Source organism: Protopterus annectens, chromosome 5.part0 (assembly GCF_019279795.1).
Source record: "Protopterus annectens isolate FY-2018-M chromosome 5.part0, PAN1.0, whole genome shotgun sequence".
Taxonomy (NCBI): domain Eukaryota; kingdom Metazoa; phylum Chordata; order Ceratodontiformes; family Protopteridae; genus Protopterus; species Protopterus annectens.
In genome coordinates, this window is record NC_056735.1 from 226984678 (window position 1) to 227000044 (window position 15367).

At 42.7% G+C, this 15367-nt stretch overlaps 1 protein-coding gene and 1 pseudogene across 2 annotated transcripts in view; one reads left to right on the forward strand and one right to left on the reverse strand.

Moving 5' to 3' along the window:
• FAM168A (family with sequence similarity 168 member A) overlaps positions 1-15367 on the reverse strand; it is a 2303849-nt gene that overhangs the window by 642701 nt on the left and 1645781 nt on the right. The gene's annotated exons all lie outside the window — the stretch shown is intronic.
• Positions 3413-3614, forward strand: LOC122802985 (annotated as a pseudogene).

Here is a 15367-nt window from a genome sequence, read left to right on the forward strand (position 1 = left end):
TTTCACTGACCTGAGCAGGAGTCAAAGCTGCATTTCCTTCCTCATTCATGTCGCACCAAACCAAAGAATCACTAGCGTAATTTCCAAGAAAAATGTGAACGGCGTAAACCACGCTATACGCCAAATGAGTAGAGAATACGATCTGCCAATACACCACCAAAATACAAGACTGCAGCAGTTACCACAGCGTCTCAGATGAAAATTTTCTTACACAGCTCCTGCTTTTTTAAGAAACTGCATTCACGGAATCCACAACCAAAAAAAAGTTTTTCAAAATTTATTGAAACAAAACGATCCAGGTTAAGCGCTTTCACACACTAAAGCGTGTGCTTCCTCAGAACAACATTCTTCTGCTATAACACTGCTTAAATAGCCAAATTGGCGCTCAAATCATTTAAAACTGATGTTCTAGCTTAAAGCAATATTAACATATGAATGCCACTTCCTACTGCCTGTTTAAACTCACATAAATTACCAACATTTAATACTTAATACATAAACTGTGTGCACAAAATGTTGAATACATGATCGCAAAATATGCGACAATACCAATGTGCAAAGTTATGTGCGAAATAATATGCAAAATTAATTATGGGATGTTTATAAAAAGTCAATTATTAAATAGTAGTATTATCTAGAATGTGCATACACTAAATATGGAATAATTTTATTTAAATCCTACTCTAACATTTGATGATGTGTGTTAAAAACTCCTGAAAGTCCTAAAAATTTTTTTTAAAATAACCATTATAAATATATAAATATATACAAAAATATAAATACATACATATACACTTATAAAATTATAAAAATTATAAAAATTAACTAAATCTTTTAAAATAAACTTAATCTTTTGAAATACATAATCCCTTTAAGCATATGAGATGTTCTTATACCTCTAGCAAGGGTTTGACAGATATATATTCATTTATTCCAGGGAGTGTTGTTGCATCTGTCAAAATTTGCCAATAGCATTCCCTGAATGCTAAATGCCCCTTAATGTTACCCCCCCTGGGATTTGACTTATATATATATATATACTTATTATATACATATATATATGACTTATTATATATATTTTATAAGTTTCAGAACGCCGAACGGCACTTGCAACTCTGCTTCTGCATCGGACCATGCGGCAAAAAAGACTGAGGATATGACGTCGGTCATGCGTCTTTATACCCTGACGCTCTGATGTCAGATCTAGGCGCCCATGACCGACGTCAGCCTAATACTTTGGTATTCGGGCCGACCGAGGACAGCGGACTACCCATAAGTAAGGACTGCAGCAATGTGAGATGAAGAACATCTGAACATGCATCTGCTAATTTTGTTTTTGGAGGCATTGACTCATTACGGAGTACAAATTTGTCTGAAGTTGATAAACATTTTCTTAGATAAAAAAAGACTCTAGATCATAAACTTGGGCACACTTTATAAGCCTGGTGTGAACGAACATTTATAAGGAGGAATGATTTTGATAAAAGTGTTCTTTAAAATGTGCCTTTTAATTCCCCATAGTGATTTTTTTAGATTTAATGTGTTGGGGAGTTTATTGAATATGTTAAAAATGAAGGATGACTTTATATGCTAGGTCTTTAAAAAGTGAGTATATAAATGGATGTTTTACAAGGGACTATATTATTCCACTGAAGACGCCAGGGGGTGAAACCGGTTTGGAGTTTCTTGTTTACTGTGACTGTTTGTTGGCCAAGGGCACTTGCCTGAATAAATACTGCAGGAAGAATTACATGATTATTTCTTCATTATTATTCGTGATTTATTCTACACTAACAGTTATGTATTTGGCAGTGCTAGACTTTTTCTTTTTGGCGTTTCTACATACTGGTATAGTCTGAGCACACTATGTGCATCAGGAGGTTGTTGGGAGATATATATATATATATATACACACACACACACACACACACACACACACACATTTTATATACCCTCTCTCCTCCTACCACCCAACACTACAAACTGTGAGAGATGCACTTATCTAGCCAAACTGGATGCAAAGCTCTCTCCAACCAAGACTGAACCTGACAGTCAAGAGAAGGTAAGCACTTTCGCCACACCACACTCATCACATAGTCCCACTAAACCTACACCACCAAAATCCACACACAGAAACACAAAAACATTCACTGAGGCTCTCAATAATAATCTGCCCAAGTAACAGAGACATCCAAAGCAGAAATGCAAGCAACCCCCACTCAGCGTGCCACTCAACCACAGCCCTTAAGGCAAAACAACATACCCAACACACTAGTCATAGGTGACTCTATAGTCAGGCACACTGATGTCCCACTCACCAGGCTAAACAAGAAGGTTACTGTCAGGTGTCAGGATCCGACACATAACCCACGCACTCAGGTCACTGCACAACAAGTACAAATATGACTCTGTCATTGTCCATGTTGGTGTGAACAACCTGAGACATACCTCCCTGGACTACATGAAAAGAGACATGGAAGAGCTCTCCCATCTTGTAGCCCAGGCAGGTATGACCCTAGCCCTGAGTAGCATCCTGCCATCATCCAGAATGATACCGCAGTACAAGGACAAAATGATTGACTTCAACAATTGACTAAGCTTCTGGTGTCATTCTAAGGGGATCCAGTATCTGTATGCCTGGGACAACAAGGTCGACAGACCACGATGCTTTGTCAGAGATGGCCTACACCTGTTGCCCCTGGGATTCCGAATACTGGCTAAGGCTCTTGCCGCCCCTATATTGCCTTTTTTAGGCAAGGTTCAAATGACAAATTCACCATTGTAACAGGTACAGGCAAGCAAAAACTGAGGGTAATGCTACTCAATGCTAGAAGTCTAAACCTCAAAAAGCTGCCACTCCATGTTAAGCAAAGTAGCTACATAACTCATGTTATAGGTAATGTGTGATGGTTCAACTTACTATTCTGTAATCTTTAGGAGCTGCTGAATTTCACAGAGTAGTGATTCTAGCAAGAGAAATGAAAGGCCTATGTAAAATGACTTTGCTTCTAATATTTTAAATTTCACTCAAAGTTAGGGGTATTCCTTTGAGGTTGCTGAAGGACTGCATGCAATCATGTTCTCACATTGAGCACAGTGATGACATGAGGTCTGGGGTGCTTGATAGTTTTTGCTGAATTGCCTATGTTAAAGAAAAAAAAAAAAACAGACAAACTCAGGAACAGTCACTTGGATACAATTAATATTTAATGAGTACATGAAGCCATGCAGCTAGATTCATGAAATATTACTGCCTGTGTGAAATGTTCGTTCTGTGACAATCTTTTCTGCCGTTTTTAAAATTTTAATGAGCTCAACAACAAAAACTGCACCATTCTTTCCTACTATATCTTCCTATTATAGTTGCAAGAGGAATTTGACATGGTAGGAAAATGGATATGGCCACATGAGTATTGCTTCTTGGCCTTTTGGCTAAGATCAAGTGTAGTATCTGTTCTTATCAGTTTAAATACTAAAAAATGTTTCAAATTCTTTAGAAGGAGAAAGCAGTCATAGGTTCATAGGTAGGTACTAGGCTATTGGCCCTAGGGCCTATATAAGCCTAGCCAAAAAGGTACCCTGGCTTTCGCCACCCAAGAAAATTATTTTCCTGTGCCCCTGTCGAGCAGAGCCACAGAAGTGATCCCTGGGGTGAATTTCCTATCTTCCATCCAATCATCAAGATTTTTCTTGAAGAGTGCTAATGAGGAGCTTTGTTTGATATAGATAGGTAGTTTGTTCCAGAGTATGGGAAGTCTCTGGGACAGGAATCTATCCCTCCAGCATGTTCTGTTTATTGTGGTGATGGCTTTAGGTCCCTAGAGCATGTAGCTCGGAGGGATTGGGATTTCTTTAAGTGGAGCATGTCCAACAGCTCTGGGTTTGACATAGCTTTGTATGTTAGGCAGAGATAGTCTCTGAGTTGGCGATATGTGACGGAGTAAAGCTGGAGTTTTTTGAGATGGTCTGCATAGGGCATCTGTTTGAGGCCGGTAATCCTCTTATTTCTGCGGCCTTTCTAGTTGTTGTAGATGTCTTGTGAGGTACATACCAAAAGGGGAGTTGTACTCTATAATGGGTCTAATGAGTGATGAGTAGAGGGGAACAATGACCTCTTTTTTCCTGGATGAGAAACATTTTGTGATGAGGTGTGCCACGTAGAAGGATTTCCTGACTACTGTGGCGATGTTATTATCAAAAGAGAGACTACTGCCCATCTGTGTCCCAAGGTCTCTTTATCACACATTCAGTGTTAAGTAGACTGCCGCCTGTGTGGTAGTTCATGGGTACAGAGTTTTTACCAAAAGGGATGACAATGCACTTTTTGGCATTGAGCTTGCGGCCATGGCTTTGACACTAGGCAAGAAAGCTTCTGCCTCTGACCAGACATCATAGGGGAATGTCACTTTCAGCAGTACTCTCTGAAGCATTAGACAGCTGCCTACAGCAGTGCTGATGTTTGCAATGGGAAAAAGGAATTAGAGCCACTAGCCACCCACACACTTTTTAAAACCATTGAAACTGAATGCAGATTCTGCATTTTTTGTCAGTGTGCACATGGTCTTTAAGTCAGCCTCAATGAGTGCGTGGGAATCTGTAAATTCACTCATGGGCTGCCCACACAAGCTTCATAGACAAGGAAAGCAAATAGGGGGAATTCTAGGTGGCAGCTCCTAAAGGTGCACTGATTGTCAAGTATTAGCCTATTAACTGATGGACCTGAAACGGAAAGCAGAAAAACCCAACACCGAGGATCAGTCAAGTTAAATGCCATCAAATTAAATAACAGCAACTCTGAAAGAACACTTTTATGAGGTACAGAAGTAATAAATCGGACTGATTTTGTTAATCCTTTAAGATTAATGGTAAGGCTAGACTAAACTTGCAGAAAGAGAAAGATGCAATGAGTTCAGATAAAACAGTATTGGCTAAAAGAGAGATAGTGTAGTTGTGGATGAATGCCTATGACGACAAATACTTCCCTTGTGATCCCTGGCACAGAACAGTACATGTAGCTTTTTTAATAAAAAGATATTTGTCCAGGAGAAGGGTTTGAGAAAACAAATATCTGACCCTGACTAACTGCTTTGTGTACAATAAAAGCAAAAACATAATGATGTCTCCAAATAGTAAAAAAAAAAACAAAACATTGAAATGGATAGATGCAGCTAGCCATAGAAATTAAATTAATGGAAATTAGAAATCAGTAATAAGGGCAGGAAGCCTAAAGGAAAAAGGATTTAACAAAAATGTTTTTGGCGCATAATGGAAACTAGAGCAGGAAAACAGATTACAAGCAGTACTGGTAGTAGCAGTAACTGAGGTAGCAATAGTAGAAGTAACAACAGTAGTAAGGAGAGACTGATTTTAACCAAATCCTTTGCATCCCTTTTCATACAAAGTGAAGGGCACAGTTCCTTTACAGAAAGGGAGAAAAGAAGATAGTCACTACCATACCACAGAGGAACACACCCAGATGATGCAAGTACAGGTAGCTGGCCCAAGTGCTGGATGAGAACCTAAGAAGGTGGAAATGAGTGGCTGAAGCAAGTTACCCAACTCCATTCATGGAATGGACAAAGTCCTACAGCTGGGGTGCCTTCTGAAGAAAGATTCATAAATATGCTTCAGATGCAGAGAAACTCAAGATCACGATCTGTAGTTTTGTAGAAGTGTGCATCATGTTTTGGAGTTGTTGCAGGTATTGTATTTTTCTTGCTGGTCAGCTAGGGTTCTATTGTAGCCCAAGCTTACAGAAGCCACAATAGTCTCCAGGGACAATACTACATTAAAACTACCCAAATTTCGAACATACTGTATTTGGGGAGCAGTACACTTGGTATGATGTGCAAATTGGGGGGGGGCTAACTTAAATTCACAGAACAGGAAACTGCAGCATGGACGACAGACAGAGCAGGGTGTGGTTGTTCCACTGTATGTTTCATTTCCCTATATGTTTTTCAAATCTGGATACAATACTGTGAATGAACCCATAGTCACAAGAAAGGGTACAGAGGATGAAAGCCACTAGGATGGAAAACATGCATAGTGGAAAGCTATAGTGAATAGAAGGCTTCTCTACAGATGGTGGAAGGGAAAGGAGAACATGCATTTTCAGGTCATTGAATCAGTAACTGGAATTGTGAAGGAACTGAACTGACAAGAAAGGACGCAAGTGCAAGAGAGGAGATTTCCAAATTGCTCCCTTTCAACTTTCTGCTTTAAAAGCTCGTGTTTTCATGGGTTTGCGCACCGTGCAGCGCCACTACGCTAGGGTAAACTATTACCGGTGCCAGAAGGTCTGCTCTTCAATTTTTCCCTTAGATCTTGCTAATACTCTTCTCTCTTGTATTTAACTACCTTATTTGCCTAGCACTTCATCTGGTTTCTTGTAGCAATTATTGTAGCACACAAGTGCTAAAAGCACTAAACGTCCTACAAGGAAACAACTCCAGTACTTATTTATAATGACCATCCCTCCTGGCACGGCTAAAGGTCAGTTCCCTGTGATTTCTCCTATTAACCTGGTGAACTGGGGCATTCTGAGGCAGTGTAGCAACTGCCTCATGTAGACAGACAACTCTCTCATCTTACCTCCTAACACTCAGACTTATGAGAGATACTCTTGTATATCCAAACTGGAAGACATGCACTCTTCAGCCAAGAACAGAATAGCTGGTCAAGAGAAGGTGGTCAACACCTGCACCACACCACATGGAACACACAGTCCTACAGAACCCCCACCATCACAGCTCTCATATAAAAACACAAACCACACACCCACCTTCGCGGAGCCTCTCAATAGAAATCTACCCAAACAGCAGAGACCTCCAAATCAGAAAAGCACTCGCGACCACCACAATACAGCACAAATCACAAGATACACAGCTCACCTACACAGTGTGCCCCTCAACCTAAGCCCCTAAGGCAAAACAGCTTGCCCAATACACTAATCATGGGTGACTCAATAGTGAGGCACACTGATGTCCCACTCACTAGGTTGAATAAGGAGAAGGTAACAGTCACCTGTCTGTCAGGTGCCAGGATCCGACACATAACACGCCACAACAAGTACAAGTATGACTCTGTCATTGCCAAGTGGTTGTGCATGACCTGAGACGTACCTCCCTGGACTTACATGAAGGAGCTCTCCAATTATGTGGCCCAGGCAGGTATGACTCTAGCCCTGAGCAGCATCCTACCATCACCCAGAATGATACCGCAGTACAAGCAGAAAATGATTTGACTTCAACAACTGGCTAAGCTTCTGGTGTCATTCTAAGGGGATCCAGCATCTGTCTGTTTGGGATGACATGAATGACAGACCTCGATGCTTTACCAGAGATGGTCTGCATCTGTCACCTCTAGGTTTCCGAATACTGGCTAAGGCTTTTACCACCCCTATAGTGCCTTTTTCTGGCGGTGTTCCAAAGACCAAATTACCACCGTAACCACTATAAATAAATGCAATCTGAGGGTCATGCTGCTCAATGCTAGAAATCTAAATCTCAAGATGCACTCACTTGAAGCACTTCTCATAATGGAGAACATCGACATCTGTGCTGTAACGGAGACGTGGTTTAAAGCAGCAGAAAGCACCCCTGCTCTACCAGGCTATAACTCATTCCACACCTTTCGGCCCCAGAAAATGGACCGAAGCTCCAATGGCAGTGGAGTCTCCATATTCATAAAGGATATGCACACCTCCAGACTAGTAACCCAGCATAATGCAGTGGAAATACTGCAGGTACAACTAACAGTGGATAAGACTGCGATTCAGGTCATAGCCTGCTATAGGTCCCCAACCATGTCCCAAGACTCAGGTCATAGCCTGCTATAGGTCCCCAACCATGTCCCAAGACTCTCATTCCATGTTCCTCAGCACCCTAGAAATGATTAGGGTCCAAACTCAACACTCTCATACAGGGTGACTTCAACTACCCCTCCATCAACGGGGAAAACTACTCATGCACCAATACACTTGCCCAACACTTCCTGAAATTCATTAATTCCAATGCGCTGGATCAGCTCATTCTTGCCCCCACTACAAGGAAGCAAAATCCTTGACCTGGTTATTACTAACATGGGCAACCATTGCTCAACACCAATAGTCAATTCCTCCCTGGTTAGATCCGACCACAAACTAATTACCATGGAAATCCACATCTCACCCACACCACCAGCAAAGGTAACTACCATGAAAAACTTCTCCAAAGCTGACTTTGGGCTCCTAAAAACAGAGGTGGCTAACTTTACAGCACCCATGCAAATGGAAAATAGGTGCATGACCACCGAATCATAGACCAATGCACTGTATGAACATGTACATAAATGCGTGGAACTAGCCGTACCCAACATAACCAAGATGCTCTCTTCCAAAAAAGCAAGCCAATCTGGCAGTCCCCTGCCATTAACAAACTCTACAACAGAAGGAAGAAACTGTTGCAGAAAAAGGTGATGTCCCAAGACTGGAAAAACTCCCTTATTAGCCTCAACAAAAAGTTGAGATCCCTCATCAAAACCTCTAAAGCTAGCTATGAAGGCAGAATTGCAGCAGACAATAAAAACAACCACAAAGCCTTCTACAGTTATATCAAGAATCTCCATGGCAATACCTAGATTTGCTCCGAGTTACTGCACAATGGTACCTCCTATACTGAGTCAACAGATATTGCCAACATACTGACCAACAGATTCAGTGCCATCTTTACCCCCTTCCCCAAAGGACCAATCACAATACTGGAAGAATGCCAGGCACCCAGCATTACTGCAGCACAAGTTAAAGCTGCATTGTCCAAGGCCAAGAATACAGCTTCCATGGCACCCAACAATATCCCTGGTTGTGTTCTACATGAACCACAAAGAGAACTGGCATCACACCTGTATGCTCTGTTCAATCACAGCCTCACCTCAGGCTTTGTCCCTACAGAATGGAGCACTACTACAGTCATCCCTCTCCGTAAAGGGGGAGCGACTACAGACCCTGGAAATTATCGCCCCATTAGCCTGATGAATCCGATATGTAAGGCTATGGAGCGCATCATCACGGACCTAATTAACAAGGATATAGGGAATCTCAAAACTCTGGATACCACGCAATTTGGTTTTGTGAAGGGTAAATCATGCCTGCTCAACCTGGTTGACTTCTTTGAGTCAGTCACCAGAGCTGTGGATGAGGGCAAGGCAGTTCATACAGCCTACCTTGATCTGGCCAAGGCCTTTGATACCATTCCCCACTCAGGAATTATTGACAGACTCACCAAACTAGGCATCAACCCCTATATCACTAGGTGGGTTGCAAATTGGCTCACAGATAGAACCCACAGTGTGAAAGTAGCAGACTCCAAGTCAGACTGCTGACCAGTCACAAATGGAGGCCCACAGGGATTGGTCCTGGGTCCGCTCCTGTTTGGCATCTACTTCTCAGAAGTCCAGGCCAACACAGAGGGACTCTGGCTGACCAAGCTCACCAATGATTGCAAGCTGGGAACCATTATTAACTCACCAAGTGATGTAGACATCCTACAGAAAGGCCTCACTGAGACCAACGACTGGTGTCGAAACCATGGCCTTAAGCTTAATGCCAAAAAATGCATTGCCATTCCCTTTGGAAAAAACTCGGTTCCCACTAATTACCACACTGATGGTAGCCCACTTTACACTGAAGGCATTATAAGAGATCTGGGGACACAGGTTGACAGCAACCTCTCCTTCGACCACCACATTGCAACTGTGGTCAGAAAGTCCTTCTATGTGGCACATCTCATTACCAAGGGTTTTGCATCCAGGAAGAAAGAGGTCATCATCTCTTTCTACTCTTCCCTCATTAAACCAATCATTGAGTATAATTTCCCATTTGGCATGTACCTCACTAAACACCTGAAATAGCTGGAAAGGCCACAAAAGTACCTCACGAAGGGGATCCTAGGCCTTAAATACATGCCCTACATGGACAGACACAAAAAACTCCAGCTTTTCTCTGTCTCATATCGTCTATTAAGAGGCGATCTCTGCTTGACTTACAAAGCCATGTCTGACCCAGCCCTGTTAGAAATGTTACATCTAAAGAAATCCTAATCCCACCGCACCATACGCTCCAGAGACCTCAACCTCATTACCACAATCAACAGAAAGTACAGTTTTGTACCTACCATAAATGTAGATGTTCGAGTGTATTCACTGCTGTAGTCATTACACTTGGGTTATCCTGCCGTCAGGCAGTCCCGCAGTCGGCCAGAGTCCCAAAGTCTTGGTCCGGCGTCGGTTGCTGTCGCTTCTTCCCTGACGTCAGTGCGCCAGGGGGTATATATAAGATGCAGCAGATGCCATTTTCTTCAGTTTTTCTTGCCCCAGATGTCAGGTGCCCCCAAACAGGTAGGCAATACATATTGCTAATAAAACATACATAAAAGGTAAAACCAAAACCTTCAGTTACCAGCAAATATACCACATAGGTAGTAAAGGGTAGAAAGGTATAGATAAGTCCCAGCTAAGAAAGAGGGGATGGAGGGAGGGTAACCTGGACTGCAGCAGTGAATACACTCGAACATCTACATTTATGGTAGGTACAAAACTGTACTATGTTCATCGTGTTTCACTGCTGCAGTCATTACACTTGGGTTGAATCCCAAAGCTGAGGTAGGGTGGCTGGTTCTATAGAGGATTTGGGGTGGCTATGAGGTCCTGCAGCGGTAAAGCCAGCTCTGGATTTAGAATAGAGAGGCAAGTGTTAATGTTTGGTAAAGGTGTGCACTGAACTCCAAGTTGCAGCTTCCAAGATATCTTTGGTAGGTACTCCTCTAAGGTAGGCAGTTGAAGTGGCTGTTGCCCTGGTGGAATGTGGCCTAATGTTGCTAGGTACAGTTTTCCCATGCTGTGTGTAGCAGAAATGGATACAGTGTCCTATCCACTTTGAAATGGTTTGCTTTGAAATAGCCTTTCCCTGTGATCCTGCAGCATATGCTACAAACAATTGCTCAGTTTTCCTGAAATCTTTTCTTTTGTCCAAGTAGAAACTTAGCTGTCTGTGTATGTCCAATGAATGCAGAAGTCTCTCCCCTTTATTCTGGGGATTTGGATAAAAAGTTGGCAAGTGAATAGTTTGGTTAAGAGTCACACTGGATACCACCTTTGGCATAAATGAAGGGTTTGTTCTTAAAGAAACCCTGTCTTGGTGAAAAATGATGAAAGGCTCCACTGCCATTAGTGCCTGTAACTCTGAGACTCTTCGTGCTGAGGTTATTGCCAAAAGCAGAGCAGTTTTCCATGACACATATTTTAATTCTGCTGAATTGGCTGGCTCAAAAGGAGGTAAAGTTAGTTTTTCCAAGATAAAATTTAGGTCCCAAGTTGGTGTTTGTGCTCTCCGGGGCGGTCTTATGTTTTTAGCCTCTCTGAGGTACTGTTTTAGCAATGGATGAGAGAAAAAAGGAGGATCTGTGTTGTAATGAGCCGAGATGGCAGAGGCGTGGATCTTAATGGATGAAAAGGATAGGCCTTTGTCCAGCATCTCAGTTAAGTATTGTAATATCTGAGGAATATTTGGGACAAGAGGGTCACAGCTTTGAGCCTGGTTCCAGGCACAGAATCTCTTCCACTTTTCTGAATAGGATTTCCTGGTGCTAGGCCTCCTGGCCTCCAAAATGACATCCATAACAGCTTTAGAGAGAGGTGTTGTCTGCTTGTCTAAGGAATCTGCCATGCAGCCAGGTTTAAGGTTTTGAGCTGGCTGTGCAGGATCTGATTGTTTTGTTGAGTCAGAAGATGAGGAATTTGAGGTAAAATCCATGGTGGGCCTTGAGCTAAGTTCTTTAAGAATGGGTACCAGTGCTGGCGTGGCCAGTCTGGGGCAATCAGAATCATTTTTGGCTTTTCTTGTCTGGCTTTTAGGAGTATCTTTGAAAGGAGAGGCAGTGGTGGGAAGGCATAAACTTTCAGACTTTTCCAGCTGAACGAGAGAGCATCCACTTTCCATGCTTGTGTGTGGTTAAGTCCTTGTGCAGAATTTCTGTAGCTGGCAATTCATTGGGGAGGCAAAAAGATCTATGTCTGGGCTCCCCCATTTTTGTGTTATCATGCTGAATACTTGTGGATTTAATTTCCACTCGTGAGGATCCATGATGTTTCTGCTTAAGTCGTCTGCCAGAGTATTTTTCTTTCCTGGCAGGAATTGTGCTTTCAGATGAACTTGATAGGTTAGAGCTGTGTTCCACAAGGTCATGGCTTGTCTGCAGAGGGGGTAAGAATGAGTGCCCCCTTGTTTGTTTATGTACCACATAACTGTGGTGTTGTCTGTCTTTAGTAATAGTTGTCCTGGATGCAGTAGGTCCTTGAAAGCTGTTAGGGTATTTTTTACAGCTAGCATCTCTTTTTGATTGATGTGAAGATGCATTTGGTCTGCGGCCCACTTGCCCTGAATACATTTTCCTGCCATGTGCACTCCCCAGGCGTAATCCGAAGCATCTGTTGTTAGTGTCTGCCTGGCTGTGGGTGGAGTGAAAGGCTGTCCCTTGTTGTGGTGACATGCCTGTGCCCACCATCGAAACTCCTGTTGTAAGCAGGGGATAAGTGGCATTACTGTTTCCAAACTGTGACAGTGTTGAGTCCAAACACTTTTTAGGTACCATTGCTATTTCCTCATATGCAGTCTGGCATATGGTATTAGTAGTATGCAGGATGCCATGAACCCCAAGGCCTGCAGAATTTTTCTTGCAGGGAGTTAGGTTTTTGTTGCCATCAATTGAAAGTACTGAGTCAGTTGTCCTTGCTTGTCTGGTGTGAGGTAAGCCATCTGGGCCGTTGTATTTAACCTGGCACCCAGGAATATTATCTCTTGTGAGGGCACTAGTTTTGACTTCTGTTCATTTGCTGTGTACCCTAGGCAACTTAGCAATCTTTTTACAAACGCCAGATGCTTTAGAAGAATGTCCTTGCTCTCTGCTTGAATAAGGCAGTCATCCAAGTATGGATATATTTGAATTCCTTTTTGTCTGCAAAATGCAATTACTGGCACCAGGCATTTTGTGAAGACCCTGGGCGCAGTAGATAAGCCAAAGGGCAGTGCAGAGAATTGATAATGCATTGAGACAGCTATGAATCTGAGATATCTTCTGCAATTTTGTCTGATAGGGACATGCAGGTATGCCTCTTTGAGGTCCAAAGTAACAAGCCAAGTCTTCTTGCCCAGCATGGGAAAAAGCTGCTGTAGTGTCAACATTTTAAATTTTGGAACATCCAGGTAAGTAATTAGTGTAGAAAGGTCCAGTATGGGTCTCCAGGCTTTGTCCTTTCTGGGGACCAGGAAAAGTCTTGAGTATAATCCTTGTCCTTGTTCCTGTTGTGGCACTTTTTGAATAGCTCTCATGTCCAGGAGGGCTGTGATTTGTTTTTGTGCCTCTGCTCATTGATTTTGTGGCAGGTCTGGCATTCCGTTTGGCCTTGGTAGAGTGTGAAAATGGAACCTGTAACCTTGAGACAAAATATTCAGAACCCATTTGTCTTGGGTGATTATATGCCAATTTTGTGAAAAAGTGCTAGTTTTCCCCCCAAGGGTGCTGCCAAAAGGTAGGTGTTTGGCATTTGAAGGGGGAAGCCATTGGGACGGTTTCCTAAAAGGTTGTGACTTGTCTTCCCCTCCTTTTGGGGTTGAAGCACCCCACTGTCGTGGTCTGTAAGCACCTTGGGGTTGAGATCTGCCTCTTTGTGGTCTGTCTGACACTGGAAAGGACCAATTTTTTGAAGGCCAATTTCTGCTAAATCGAGGTGGCTGCACCTGTAAGAAATCCTTCACTGTTTGCATAGATTTTGCCTTATCCTCCATTTTCTTTAATACCTCTTCTGCCTTAACACCAAATAAAATATCCTGCTGTAAAGGAGCATCCAATAATTTTGCCTTAACATGATCAAGTAAACCTTGTTCTTTTAACCAAGCATGCCTTCGAATCACAGATCCTGTAACTGCTGCTCTACAAGAAGCCTATAATGAATCAAAACCACATTGCAGAGTATGTTTTCCCACTTGTTCAGCTGCATGCAATAAATCCTGCATTTCCTTATAGTCAGGATGTTCTGAACTTGTAAGCATTTTCTGTTTTAAGAGAGACATTAAATATTGTTGGTATTTAAGCATGTGAAACTGGCAATTTAAAGCCCTTACTGCTAAAGTTGCAGAAGTGTAAACTTTCTTCCCCCATCTGTCTAATGCTCTAGAATCCCTGTCAGAGGGAACTGGATTTTTTAGCTGTGGAAGCCTTTACCCCTTTGGGACCCTGGGAAATAGTTTCTGGGTCAGCAAGAGGGTTTTTATAAAGACATTTGTGATAGTCAGGGACTCTGTAGTACCTGTCTGGCTTAACTGGAGCAGGGGGCAATGAATCAGGATTTAAACTGGATTCAGAGAACATATCATCCACAATATCTAACACTGGCAGAATGGCAAGGGGCCTGTGCTGAGGCAATAAAAGGAAATCTCTGAGCCTTTTCTTGGATTCTGAATAATCCTGGCCCTCCCAATGGAAATGCTCCCTCATGGTATGTAAAGTTTCCATAAAAGAGTAATCCTCAGGAGGAGAGGCTGAAGGGATTGATTCTTCAGCATCAGAGTCCTCACAGGGGGGTAAAGAGTATCCCTGGTCTGAAGAGGAATCCGAAGAAATGGAAACCTGGTCAGAGGAATCATAGTCTGTATCCTATCTAGGCCTTTTATCAGGATGGGGATGGGAACCCCTGATCAGAGTAATTAAGTCTTTGGCCATTTTGAGCATCTGTTTTTTAGGCATGGAGGCCTGTCCAAGTGAATGCTGTACTTGCTTCTTTGTCTTTAATGGAGTTTTAGACTTGGCTGTAGTTTTGATGGTTAGCTGTGAAGGTCTGAAAACACCCTCAGAAGCCGATGCCTGCTCAGTGGCTCCAGACCCTTTCCGTAGGCCCAATACCTTGAGTATCCAGAGGCCTAGCAGTCTCCACGTGGGAGTCGGAGGCGGCCTGTGGCTCTGAGGTAGCGGGTGTCAGGGACTGCGAAACTACCTCACTGAGAACCAGCGACTGGCCTAGAAGAGGCTTCATCGTCAGTTTTGGACCTCAGATGCCTATCCTTATCCTTGTCCTTGCGTTTTTTGTGAATTCCGGTCGTCGGCTGTTCCGACGGCATGGCATAATTGAACCTTCGGCCAAAGTAATGGCGAGCAAAGTCAAAGCTACGTTTAATAGTGCGCTTGTTAAATCTTGCACAAAACCGACAACTAGTGATGTCGTGGTCTGGACCTAGGCATGGAATACAGTAAGAATGAAAATCCGTAAGAGGTATTTGCTTCCCACAAGAAATACAATTATTAACATTTACTGACATCGGTCAGGGGCAAGAAAAAGT